Below are 12,041 nucleotides of genomic sequence, written 5' to 3' on the forward strand. Positions count from 1 at the left end.
TGTATTGGAAATTTCAATGAACGATGCCACGCTTGAGGGTATATGTTAAAAACAAGATAATAAAAGTAGCCTCTTAGTAATATGGTATGAATAGCAGAGGGGCGTACCATAGGTGTGGCTCCTTTAAACCCTGATGAACTGGCAAACTTTAGTGACCCCAACGAGTGGCAAAGCTACATTTAAAGGAGCCACACCTATGGTACGCCCCTCTGCTATTCATACCATATTAGGCCAGTCTCACACGTCCAGATAATTCCGGTACCGGAAAAATCAGTACCGGAGTTATCCGTGTCCGTGTGTCCGTGTGCTCACGTGGCACATCAGTGTGCACACGTGCGGCAGCCGTGTGCCGCCCGTGTGCCGACTGAGGACCACACGGACCGTGCAGGAGACAGCGCTAGAGTTAAGCGCAGTCCCCCCTGCATGTGGTGCTGAAGCCGCCATTCATTCCTTCTCCCCAGCAGCGTTCGCTGGAGAGAAGGAATGAAAAATCAATGTTTTTTTTTTGTGGTTAAAATAAATTTCCTGATTACATCCCGCCTCCCACCCCCTGTGCGTCCGCCCGCTGGCATTAAAATACTCACCCAGCTCCCTCGATGCTTCCTCTCAGCTCCGCAGCTTGTCCTGTATGAGCGGTCACTATAGGGAGGTGGAGCCGCATATTCATCACTGTAATGAGCGGCACCACTTGACCGCTCATACAGGACAAGCTGCGGCGCTGAGAGGTAGCATCGAGGGAGCTGGGTGAGTATTTTAATGCCAGCGGGCGAGCGCACAGGGGGTGGGAGGTGGGATGTAACCAGGAAATTTATTTTAACCACAAAAAAAAAAAAAAAAACATTGATTTTTCATTCCTTCTCTCCAGCGAACGCTGCTGGGGAGAAGGAATGAATTCTGGCTTCAGCACCACACGCTGGGGACAGCGCTTAACTCTAGCGCTGTCTCCTGCAACATCCGTGTGGTACTCAGTTGGCACACAGGCGGCACACGGACAGCATCCGTGTGCGGTACGTGTTTACACGGACCCATTGACTTTAATGGGTCCGTGTGATCCGTGCGCTCACACGAACACTGACATGTCTCCGTGTTTTGCACACGGACACATGGTCCGTGAAAACACGCTGACATGTGCAGAGACACATTGATTTTAATGTGTCTACGTGAGTCAGTGTCTCTGGTACATGAGGAAACTGTCACCACACATACCGGAGCCACTGACGTGTGAAAGAGGCCTTACTGAGAGGCTACTTTTATTATCTTGTTTAACCATATACCCTCAAGCGCGGCATCGTTCATTGAGAATTCTAGTCCTTCCCAGTGACCGAATTTGCACATGGTCTGTCTTCATCCCAGCTGCTGAGGGTATTGTTTGTTGGCGAGCGCCAGTGTGTTTTGATATCTATTTTAAATGATGTATTGAATGTGGGGGAGAGCAGTTGATAATTCATTGAGGGTGGCGGTGGTGGGAGAGAGAGAAGATATGACATAATGAATTGCGGCAGAAGCGACATGTAAATATAATGAATTGGGCGAGCTACAGAGTGGGGGGCATTGACGATGCAGTGACTGGTATTGAATTGGGGGAAGTGTACAGGTGCTAATTAATTTATATACAGTATCAGGTGGGGAAAGTGGCTATTTATAGTGGAGACACAGTGGTGGATTACAATTTATATTTGAAATGATGATTGCATAATAACTAGTTCTATATTAATGCTGGGTGCACATCTGTATTCAGCTGTGTAGTGTAGTATAGAAAAAAGGGAAAAAGTGGGAAATATGCTCTGGAAGCGGGGCTCTAGGTAACCATATTCTTTATGAGACGAGTCTTGGCTGGAAGAAGCACTGCAGAAAAAGGAAAAGCAAAGATGAAGGACTTCAGCTAGAGATGTCACTGGTGAGTTAGTGTGTTACCTGCACACTGACACTATAAACTGTATACTAAATACAGAGCTCCTGTGTATAGCGTCACTGGTGAGTCACTATATTACCTATACACTGACACTAGATACAGAGCTCCTGTGTACGTCACTAATGATTACTGAGAGCCTGTGTATAAAGTCGCCAGTGATCACTGTATTACCTGTACACTGACACTATATACAGAGCTCCTTTGTATGATGTCACAGGTGATCACTGTATTACTTGTACACTGACACTACATGTAGAGCTCCTGTGTATAATGCCGTTGGTGAGTCACTGTATTACCTGTACACTGACACTACATACAGAGCTCCTGTGTATAAAGTCAGTGATGAATCACTATATTACGTGTACACTGACACTATATACAGAGCTCTTGTGTATAATGTCACTGGTGATCATTGAATTATCGGTACATTGACACTATTTACAGAGCTCCTGTGTATAATATCACTGGTGATCATTGTATTATCTGCACATTGACACTATATGCAGAGATCCTGTGTATAATGTCCCTGGTGATCACTGTATTACCTGTACACTGACACTATATACTGTACAGAGCCCTTGTGTATAAAGTCAGTGATGAATCACTATATTACGTGTACACTGACACTATATACAGAGCTCTTGTGTATAATGTTACTGGTGATCACTGTATTACCTGTACACTGACACTATATACAGAGTTCCTGTGTATAATGTCACAGGTGATCACTGTATTACTTGTACACTGACACTACATGCAGAGCTCCTGTGTATAATGTAATTGGTGAGTCACTGTATTACCTGTACACTGACACTACATACAGAGCTCGAGCTCTTGTGTATAATGTCGCTGGTGAGGCACTGCATTACCTGTACACTATATACTATATACAGAGTTCCTGTTTATAATGTCACTGGGATCCCTGTATAACTTGCACACTGACACTATATACAGGGCTCCTGTGTATAATGTCACCGGTGATCACTGTATTACCTGTACACTAACACTATATACAGAGCTCCTGTGTATAATGTCACTGATAATCACTGTATTACCTGTAGACTGATGCTATATACAGAGCTCCTGTGTATAATGGCACTGGTGACCACTGTATTACCTGTACACTGACATTATATACAGAGCTCCTGTGTATAATGCCACTGGTGATCACTGTATTACCTGTACACTGACATTGTATACTATGTACAGAGCTTCTGTGTATAATGTCACTGGTGATCTTTGTATTACCTGTACACTGACAGCATATACAGAGCTCCTCTGTAAAATGGCACTTAGTATTGTGGGTTTTTTTTTTTTATTAATGATTAGTATTAAGTATTTGGTCACTATGTGGTGGTAATATGTGGTATGGTCATGGTGTGGCAGTATTTGTTCCTTAAATGTGGTATCATTCAGTCGCTATATGGTGGTAAAATGCGATCTGGTCATGGTGCGGTGGTATTTGTTCCTTGTACATGGTATTATTCAGTCGCTATGTGGTGGTAATATGTGGTTGGGTTATGGTGTGGCGGTATTTGTTCCTTGCATGTGGCATTATTCAGTTACTATGTGATGGTAATATCTCGTCTGGTCATGGTGTGGCGGTATTTGTCCCTTGTATGTGGTGTTATTCGGTCACTATGTGGTGGTAAGATGTGGCCTGGTCAAGATGTGGTAGTATTTGTTACTTGTATGTGATATTATTCCGTCACTTTGTGGTGGTAATATGTGGTCCGGCACTGAACAATATGCATGAAATGGACCTGTGTTTTACAGGTCAATTTCATGTGCTATATTCATCATTGGCATTGTTTATGCTGGTCTTAATGAGGAAATGTGCTGGAACTGGACACCCTTGATTCATGAAGAGGCATGCGCCTCATCATGTGTGAAGAGCGCTGGACGAGTGGCGCGCACCTCTGTGTACACCTGGCCCAAATCCCACTCCAGTCCACGCTGGAGTAAGATTTGTGGCGTAGCAAACAAGCCGATCATCATGAATTTGATGAACGGAGATCAGCATGCCACCTGTCCTGCCCCAGTTTCTTCCACTATGTAGGAGCTGGAAAAAATGGCATAAGAACGCCAAAAGTTGTAAAATTGTAGCAAAACCTTGAGTTGCACAAAAAATAATACTGGCATAAAAGCTTTGATGAATCGGGTTCTATATGTTTACATCTGGCAGCCGCAAATATCAGCTGATTGGTGTGAGTGGGGGAGAGGGCGGTTATCGGAAACCTACCAGGCATTGATGCCCTCTCCTATAGAAACCGGACAACCCTTACTCTAAATAGGCATCTGTCTGCCAAGTGGAAAACATAGGAAAAACATAAATGCGGCATCTAAAGAATCACTGTGTGGTGTCACATACCCCATAACAAAACATAAAGGTAAAGATGTAAGAAAATGATCACTAGTTCCCTATACAGCAGCAGTGAGCAGCAGTGATTGCCTGACAGCTCACAATGCTGCCACCTAATGACTGCCAGTCACTAATAATGCCCAGCGCTGGTTTCTAGACTGGTCATTAGTGAGGGGCAGCAGCTGGTATCACGGTGTATGGAGGAGTCAGCCCTGATCACGTAGATATTCATGTATTATATGACTGCAGCTCCGGATCGGTGCACGGTATATGGCAGCACTATGTATAACTCCACTCTCCAGCTGACTACATGAATATACGTGGTATATAGTATATACATTACTTAATAACTTACCACCCGCCGGCAGGAAAGTTACCGCAAACTTCTCCAGCGTCCCGGCGTGTTTACTGTCGCCTAGCAACCACCGGCCTGCCTGCCGCCGCCGGACTGAGGAGGAAGCGGGCGGGCTCTGCCGGCAACCACATATCCTGCGTGTCCTGTGCTGTGGAGACTGGGAGCTCTGTGTGCAGACTCATTACACAGCAGTACTGCGTTATTATATTAGAGTAGGGAGCATTTGTAAAAAAAAAATACAGAAGACCCCTTCAGAAAGTGAACAAGGGAGTCATTAACCCATTAATGGGGTATACTCAAGTGTGGTAGATATCCCCTATCCATAGGATAATGGGAGATAACTTTGCTGGGGGTCTGACCGCTGGAACAACACCAATCCCAAAAACTGGGAGCCCCTGTGTGACAGGAGAGGTGGTAGATCATGGGCAGTGCAGCTCCATTCATTTTTATTGGGACCGCCTGTGATTGAGGAGTGCAGCGCCATAAGGGTATGTTTCCACGGGCCGGATTACATTCGGATTAGCTGCGGATTGAACGCTGAGTACAGCTGCAGCGTCCAATGTGCAGCGTCCAGATGTTACAGCATAGTGGAGGGGATTTGATGAAATCCCGTCTCCACTATGCGTGCGAACACGCATCCGGCGGCCCTGCGTTTACGGACATGCGGCGCATCTTTTTAGAAAGCAGCATGTCTGTTTACCTTGTGGCGACGCTCCGTCTCCGCAAGGTAAATAACACAGTCCTATGTATGGGGTGCGGAGATTCCGGATGTGTTCAATGAACATATACGGAAACACCGTGCGTTCACAAGGGGGGGGCGCTTTGGGCGGAGCGGTGTTTCCGCTCCATCCAAAGCGCCGACAATACGGCCCGTAGACACGTACCCTAAGGGCAATTTTGAACGTGGCGATGCCAAATATGTGTACATTTGATTTTTTTAGTGTTTTATTTTGAATGGGGGGAAAGGGGGCTGATTTGAACTTTTATTTTTTTTATGTCTTTAAAAACTTTTTTTTTACTTTTTGTATGCTTCAATAGTGTCCATGGGAGACTATGTGTAACAGAAATGCTCACTTGCTATCAGCGCCGACAGGCAGCACTCATAACAATCTGGCGATGAAAACCACAAAGGTCATGCCGACCCATCCGTGACCCACCATCTTGTGACGGCTGTGGTCTTGTGACCACCCGCGGCTGTGGCGGGCACATGTCAGCTATACTGAAAAATCAATTTATCCTATGCCTATGCAGGACTTTTGAACACCACTGTAGATCAGCTGTCATGTGCTTGCAAAGGTGGGGGCTCAGCGCCGGAGCCTGCACCAAACAGGGGTAGTCCAACATGTGCGTATTATTATGGCACGTCGGAAAGTGGTTGAGTGTGTGTGTTGAGGTGAGTGTGCATGTGTGTGCGTTTGTGTGTGTATATGTGTGTGAGTGTTCATGTATGTATTAACCTGTCACTTCATTTCAGGCCCTTTATCCCCCACCATTGTGGAATACCATTGTGTAATGAGTTTATAAAGATGCACTTGTCAGGCCCATATTTTCCACTAGGCACTGGAAATCTCATGACTAGTGCAGCGGATTGCAGGGGTCAGCACCTGGGTCGAGACTTAAAAAATATATATATTTTTTAAATCTTTAAGACGCAAATTCAAATGATCCTTTGTGCGCGCTGGGACTTCCTTGGTCAGTGGAGCTCCAATCAGCTCCCTGACCCGACCTGCGATGGGCTGCTAGCGTCACAGCAGTGCAATGAAAGGACCTCATCACACGCGGGTGGGGGTGTCCGCTGCTCGCTTCAGTATGGAGAAAATGAGGGGGGAGCACAGTTTGGAGAACATGGGAGGAGCATGCTATGGTGAACATGTAGGGGGTATGGAATGGAGAACATGGGAGTGGGGGAGGTACAGTATGGAGAGCATGAGGGTAGGAGTACAGTATGGAGAACATGAGGGGGAAGCACAGTACGGAGAACATGGGGGGAAGCATGGAATAGAAAACATGAGGGGGAAGCACAGTATGGAGAACATGGGGAGGATAGGAAGCATGGTATGGAGAACATGAGGGAGAGAAGCATGGTATGGAGAACATGGGAGTGGGGGAGGTATAATATGGAGAACATGAGGGGAGGAGCACAGTATGGAGAACATGCGGGGGGAAACACAGTATGGAGAACATGAGGGGAAGCACGGTATAGAGAACATGAGGGGGAAGCACAGTATGGAGAACATGGGGAGGATAGGAAGCATGGTATGGAGAACATGAGGGGGAGAAGCATGGTATGGAGAACATGGGAGTAGGGGGAGGTATAATATGGAGAATATGAGGGGAGGAGCACAGTATGGAGAACATGAGGGGGGAAACACAGTATGGAGAACATGAGGGGGAAGCATGGTATAGAGAACATGAGGGGGAAGCACGGTATAGAGAACATGAGGGGGAAGCAAGGTATGGAGAACATGGGGAGGATAGGAAGCATGGTATGGAGAACATAAGGGGGAGAAGCATGGTATGGAAAACATGGGAGTGGGGGAGGTATAATATGGAGAACATGACGGGAGGAGCACAGTATGGAGAACATGAGGGGGGAAACACAGTATGGAGAACATGAGGGGGAAGCACGGTATAGAGAACATGAGAGGGAAGCACGGTATGGAGAACATGGGGAGGATAGGAAGCATGGTATGGAGAACATGAGGGGGAGAAGCATGGTATGGAGAACATGGGAGTGGGGGAGGTATAATATGGAGAACATGAGGGAAGGAGCACAGTATGGAGAACATGAGGGGGGAAACACAGTATGGAGAACATGAGGGGGAAGCATGGTATAGAGAACATGAGGGGGAAGCATGGTATGGAGAACATGGGGAGGATAGGAAGCATGGTATGGAGAACATGACTGGGGGAAGCACAGTATGAAGAACATGAGGGGGAGCACGGTATGGAAAATATGAGGTGAAGCATGGTATGGAGAACATGAGGGGGTGGAAAGCACAGTATGGAGAACATGAGGGGAAAGCACGGTAGGGGGAACATGAGGGGGAGCACAGTATGGAAAATATGAGGGGAAGCACTGTATGGAGAGCATGAGGGGGAGCACGGTATGGAGAACATGACACTAGAGGAGCATGGCACCGCTCCGAGTGTCAGTGTGAATGTGAACACAATGAAAATGCAGCCTACTTTTGGCTGCAGACTCAATGAGGAGGAAGGGGGTGGATGTAAGCAGGCAACACATCACAACGCCTTGTCCCCCACTCACTGAAGCCGCTTGCTCGCTACTTCCAGGAGCACCAAGTGGCAGATGCAGATAGACAGGATCCAGGCATCAAAACGCACCCACAGCCATGTAGGGTGCACACACGCACTGACACTAAGAGCGTGCTGCCGTGCTCCTCCAGTGTGGGTGCACAAGTGCAGACAGAAGAACTGATGTTAGACTGTGCTCACTCTTACCAATGAATCACTATGAAAACAAGGGACTGGCTTTAAAGGGAACCTGTCACCCAGTTTTCCCCATATAAAGTACGGTCAGCACCTGTAAGCCACTGTTACAGCATTTTGGTATGCACGGTCCGGTCCAATGCTTGTCTTTGGTCTTGATCCAAAGCTTCCTCTCTTCTTACACAGGACCACCATGAGGGCATTACTGCCCTGAGTGGCGTATGGGGCACGGTGGGAAGAGGGGGCCCACATCGGGCCCCGTCTCATCTGCCCATCGGGCCCAGGCCTCAGCGGCAGGCTTCTGACGGTACTGAACCTGCGTCCGAGATGCCGGTTTAGTTACTCTATTGCCTTGCAGGCCCGCAAGGCAGTAGCTAAAGCTGCCAGCCAATCGTAGGCTGGCAGCTGATGTCAGTGCACACGTCGCCAACGTATGACGTCATTGTCATTCGCCTGCAAGTCCGCGCTCAAATGCCTGGGATGGACTTCGGTGCTGGAGCACGGCCAGATAAAGAGAAAGGTGTTTTTTGTTTATTTTTACTGAATGCGGCAAGCCTGGGGCAGAATGGAGACACAGGGGCAGGATTGGAGACACGGGGACTGGAATGGAAACACAGGGGGCAGGAATGGAAACACAGGGGGCAGGAATGGAAGCACAGGGGGCAGGAATAAAAACACAGGGGGCAGGAATGGAAACAAGGGGCAGGAATGAAAACAGGGGCAGGAATGGAAACACGGGGCAGGAATGGAAACAGGAGGCAGGAATGGAAACACGGGGCAGGAATGGAAACACAGGAGGCAGGAATGGAAACACGGGGCAGGAATGAAAACATACGGGCAGGAATGAAAACACCGGGGGCAGGAATGGAAACACGGGGAAGGAATTAAAACACGGGGCAGGAATAAAAACACAGGGGGGCAGGAATGAAAACACAGGGGGCAGGAATGGAAACACAGGGGGCAGGAATGGAAACACCGGAGCAGGAATGGAAACAACACAGGGGGCAGAAATGGAAACAACACAGGTTAGGATGGAGACACAGGGGGCAGAATGTGAGACACACGGGGCAGAATGTAAGACACAGGGGGGCAGAATGTGAGACACAGGGGGGCAGAATGTGAGATACAGGGGGCAGGATGTGAGACAAAGGGGGGCAGGATGTGAGACAAAGGGGGGCAGGATGTGAGGCACGGGGCAGGATGTGAGACAAGGGGCAGGATGTGAGACACTGGGGGTAGAATGTGAGACACAGAGGGCAGAATGTGAGACACGGGGGCAGGATGTGAGACACAGGGGGCAGAGTGTGAGACAGGGGGCAGAATGTGAGACAGGGCAGAATGTGAGACACAGGGGCAGAATATGAGACACGGGGCAGGATGTGAGACACGGAGCATGATGTGAGACACAGGGCAGGATGTGAGACATGGGGCAAGATGTGAGACACTGGAGGCAGAATGTGAGACAGGGTGGCAGAATGTGAGACACAGGGTTGCAGAATGTGAGACACAGGGTGGCAGAATGTGAGACACAGGGACAGAATGTGAGACACAGGGGGCAGGATGTGAGACGCAGGGGGGAAGAATGTGAGACACGGGGGGGCAGAATGTGAGACAGGGGGCAGAATGGAAACAGATGGGGCAGGATGGAGACAGATAGGGTAGGATCATGGTGCAGGATGGAGACAGATGGGGCAGTAGGATCATGGGACAGATGGGTCAAGATTAGCGATGAGTGAGTATACTCGTTGCTCGGGTTTTCCAGAGCACGCTCGGGTGGTCTCCGAGTATTTTTGACTGCTCGGAGATTTAGTTCTCCTTCCTGCAGCTGGATGATTTGTGGCTACTAGACAGCTTGATTACATGTGGGGATTCCCTAGCAACCAGGCAACCCCCACATGTAATCAAGCTGTCTAGCAGCCGTAAATCATCCAGCTGCAGCAAGGAAAACTAAATCTCCGAGCAGTCATAAATACTCGGAGACCACCCGAGCAACGAGTATACTCGCTCATCACTAGTCAGGATCATGGGGACAGATGGGGCAGGATCATGGGACAGATGGGTCAAGATCATGGGGACAGTTGGGGCAGGATTATGGGACAGATGGGGCAGGATAATGGGACAGATGGGGCAGGATCATGGGACAGATGGGGAGATCATATTGGGACAGAATGGATACTCATGAATGGGAAAACATATGGCTGGAGCCAGGAATGAGATACACGGGGGGTCAGGATGGGGATATTATTACCATAAGGGCTAAATAAGGGATATTATTACTGCAGTGAAGTATTTATTGTATTTTTTGAGGATACTGTTTTAAATGGTGAGGGTGGTCCTGTCACTGTGCAGAGCGACACTATGTCGCCTTTTTTCTTCATCTGGTGTAGTGTAGAAGTTCGTAAAAATTTAAGTAATGTGTTCTGCAAGCGGAGCTCTTGATAACTGTGTTATTTCCTGCTGAGATGAGTCCTGGCTGGAAGACGTGATGGCGGTCTGTGCTGGATTAAGATGAAAAGCGAAGCTGAAGGACTTCACCTAGAGACATCACTGGTGAGTCAGTGTGTTACCTATACACTATATACAGAGTTCCTGTGTACAATGTCACCAGTGATCACTGTATTACCTGTACACTGGCACTATATACAGAGCTCCTTTGTATATTGTCACTGGTGATAATTGTATTACCTTTACACTTACACTATATACAGAGCACCTGTGTATATTGTCACTAATGATCACTGTATTACCTGTACACTGACACTATATACAGCGGTCCTGTGTACAATGCCACCAGACATTACTGTGTTACTTTTACACTATATACAGAGCTCCTGTGTATAATATCACTGGTGTTCAGTGTATTACCTGTAGACAGACACTGCATACTAAGTACAGATCTCCTGTGTATAATGGGACTTTTGGTGATAGTATTATGGGTTTTTTTATTAATGATTAGTGATGAGCAAGCACTAAAATGCTCGTGTGCTCATTGCTCGGGTCGAGCAAATTGGAATTCTCGGGTACTCGACCCAAGCAACGAGCCCAATGTAAGTCTATGGGAAACCCGAGAATTTGTTACGCGATTCCCCCCAGGGGGTCCTTTTAAGGTCTAAAAACGTCAGAAAATGATGGAAACACTGATCAAATGACACAGGAACATCATGGGGATCGCCCCTGGAAGCATTTCTGACTCCTAGGTCACAGCTGTAAGCAATGTTGTCAGAGTTTCACACCATTTTTACATGTGCACCAACAAACATACAATAACGTAACCAAATTGTTTTTTGCTCGGAAATATGTTAAGGTACATCCTTTCCAGGCTAATGACTTGTATATAAGGCAAAATAATTTGCCCCAGACCAAAATGTTCCTCCACTACTTGGGCTATGTTCACACGCAGCGTTTTTGATGTGTTTTTCAACTTTAACATTGCTTTCAACCAATACAAATGCATTCACTGGGAAATGTCATTGTAACATTTAACCCTATGCTGGCCATGTGGTGTGTGACACATAAGCAGACACATCTTGTTTCATTTATGAAGGAGGGACTCTTAAAGTCACAAAGCCTATTTTTAGAGGGGCATCAGGCAGCATTAATATTTTTAAAGGGCCATTATTAAACAGTGGGTCTCCTATGCTGTTATTGCCTATGCAGTGAGTGGCTGGGCTGTCAAGAATTACGACGCACCCCAATACCCCTTCCACGAGAGGTACAGGAGGGCTTCCTGAAAAAACGTTGCCTTGAATGCAAGGCCTGCCCTGCTATCAAGTTATATGCACCCCAAGAATGTTTTGATCCCAGGTACTGGATGGCCACAGGAAAACCCACTTCACATTCTTCAGTTGGTCCTGCCTTACTGTTTTCTTATGCATTAACTGCAAGGCCTGCCCTGCTACCAAGTCATGTGCACCCCAATAAGCCTTTGAACCCAGGTACTGGATGGCCACAGGAAAACCCAC

General features: G+C 47.5%; 1 protein-coding gene across 1 annotated transcript in view; it reads right to left on the reverse strand.

Annotated features, from left to right (window-relative positions):
- Window positions 1-4,716, reverse strand: part of DNAH6 (dynein axonemal heavy chain 6) — a 717,942-nt gene extending 713,226 nt beyond the window's left edge. Inside the window, exon 1 of the mRNA XM_077275462.1 lies at window positions 4,630-4,716. The gene's annotated coding sequence lies outside the window, so the exon portion shown is untranslated. The remainder of the gene's footprint in view (window positions 1-4,629) is intronic.
- Window positions 4,717-12,041: the final 7,325 nt, after the last annotated feature.

Source organism: Ranitomeya variabilis, chromosome 1 (assembly GCF_051348905.1).
Source record: "Ranitomeya variabilis isolate aRanVar5 chromosome 1, aRanVar5.hap1, whole genome shotgun sequence".
In the NCBI taxonomy this organism is placed as follows: domain Eukaryota; kingdom Metazoa; phylum Chordata; class Amphibia; order Anura; family Dendrobatidae; genus Ranitomeya; species Ranitomeya variabilis.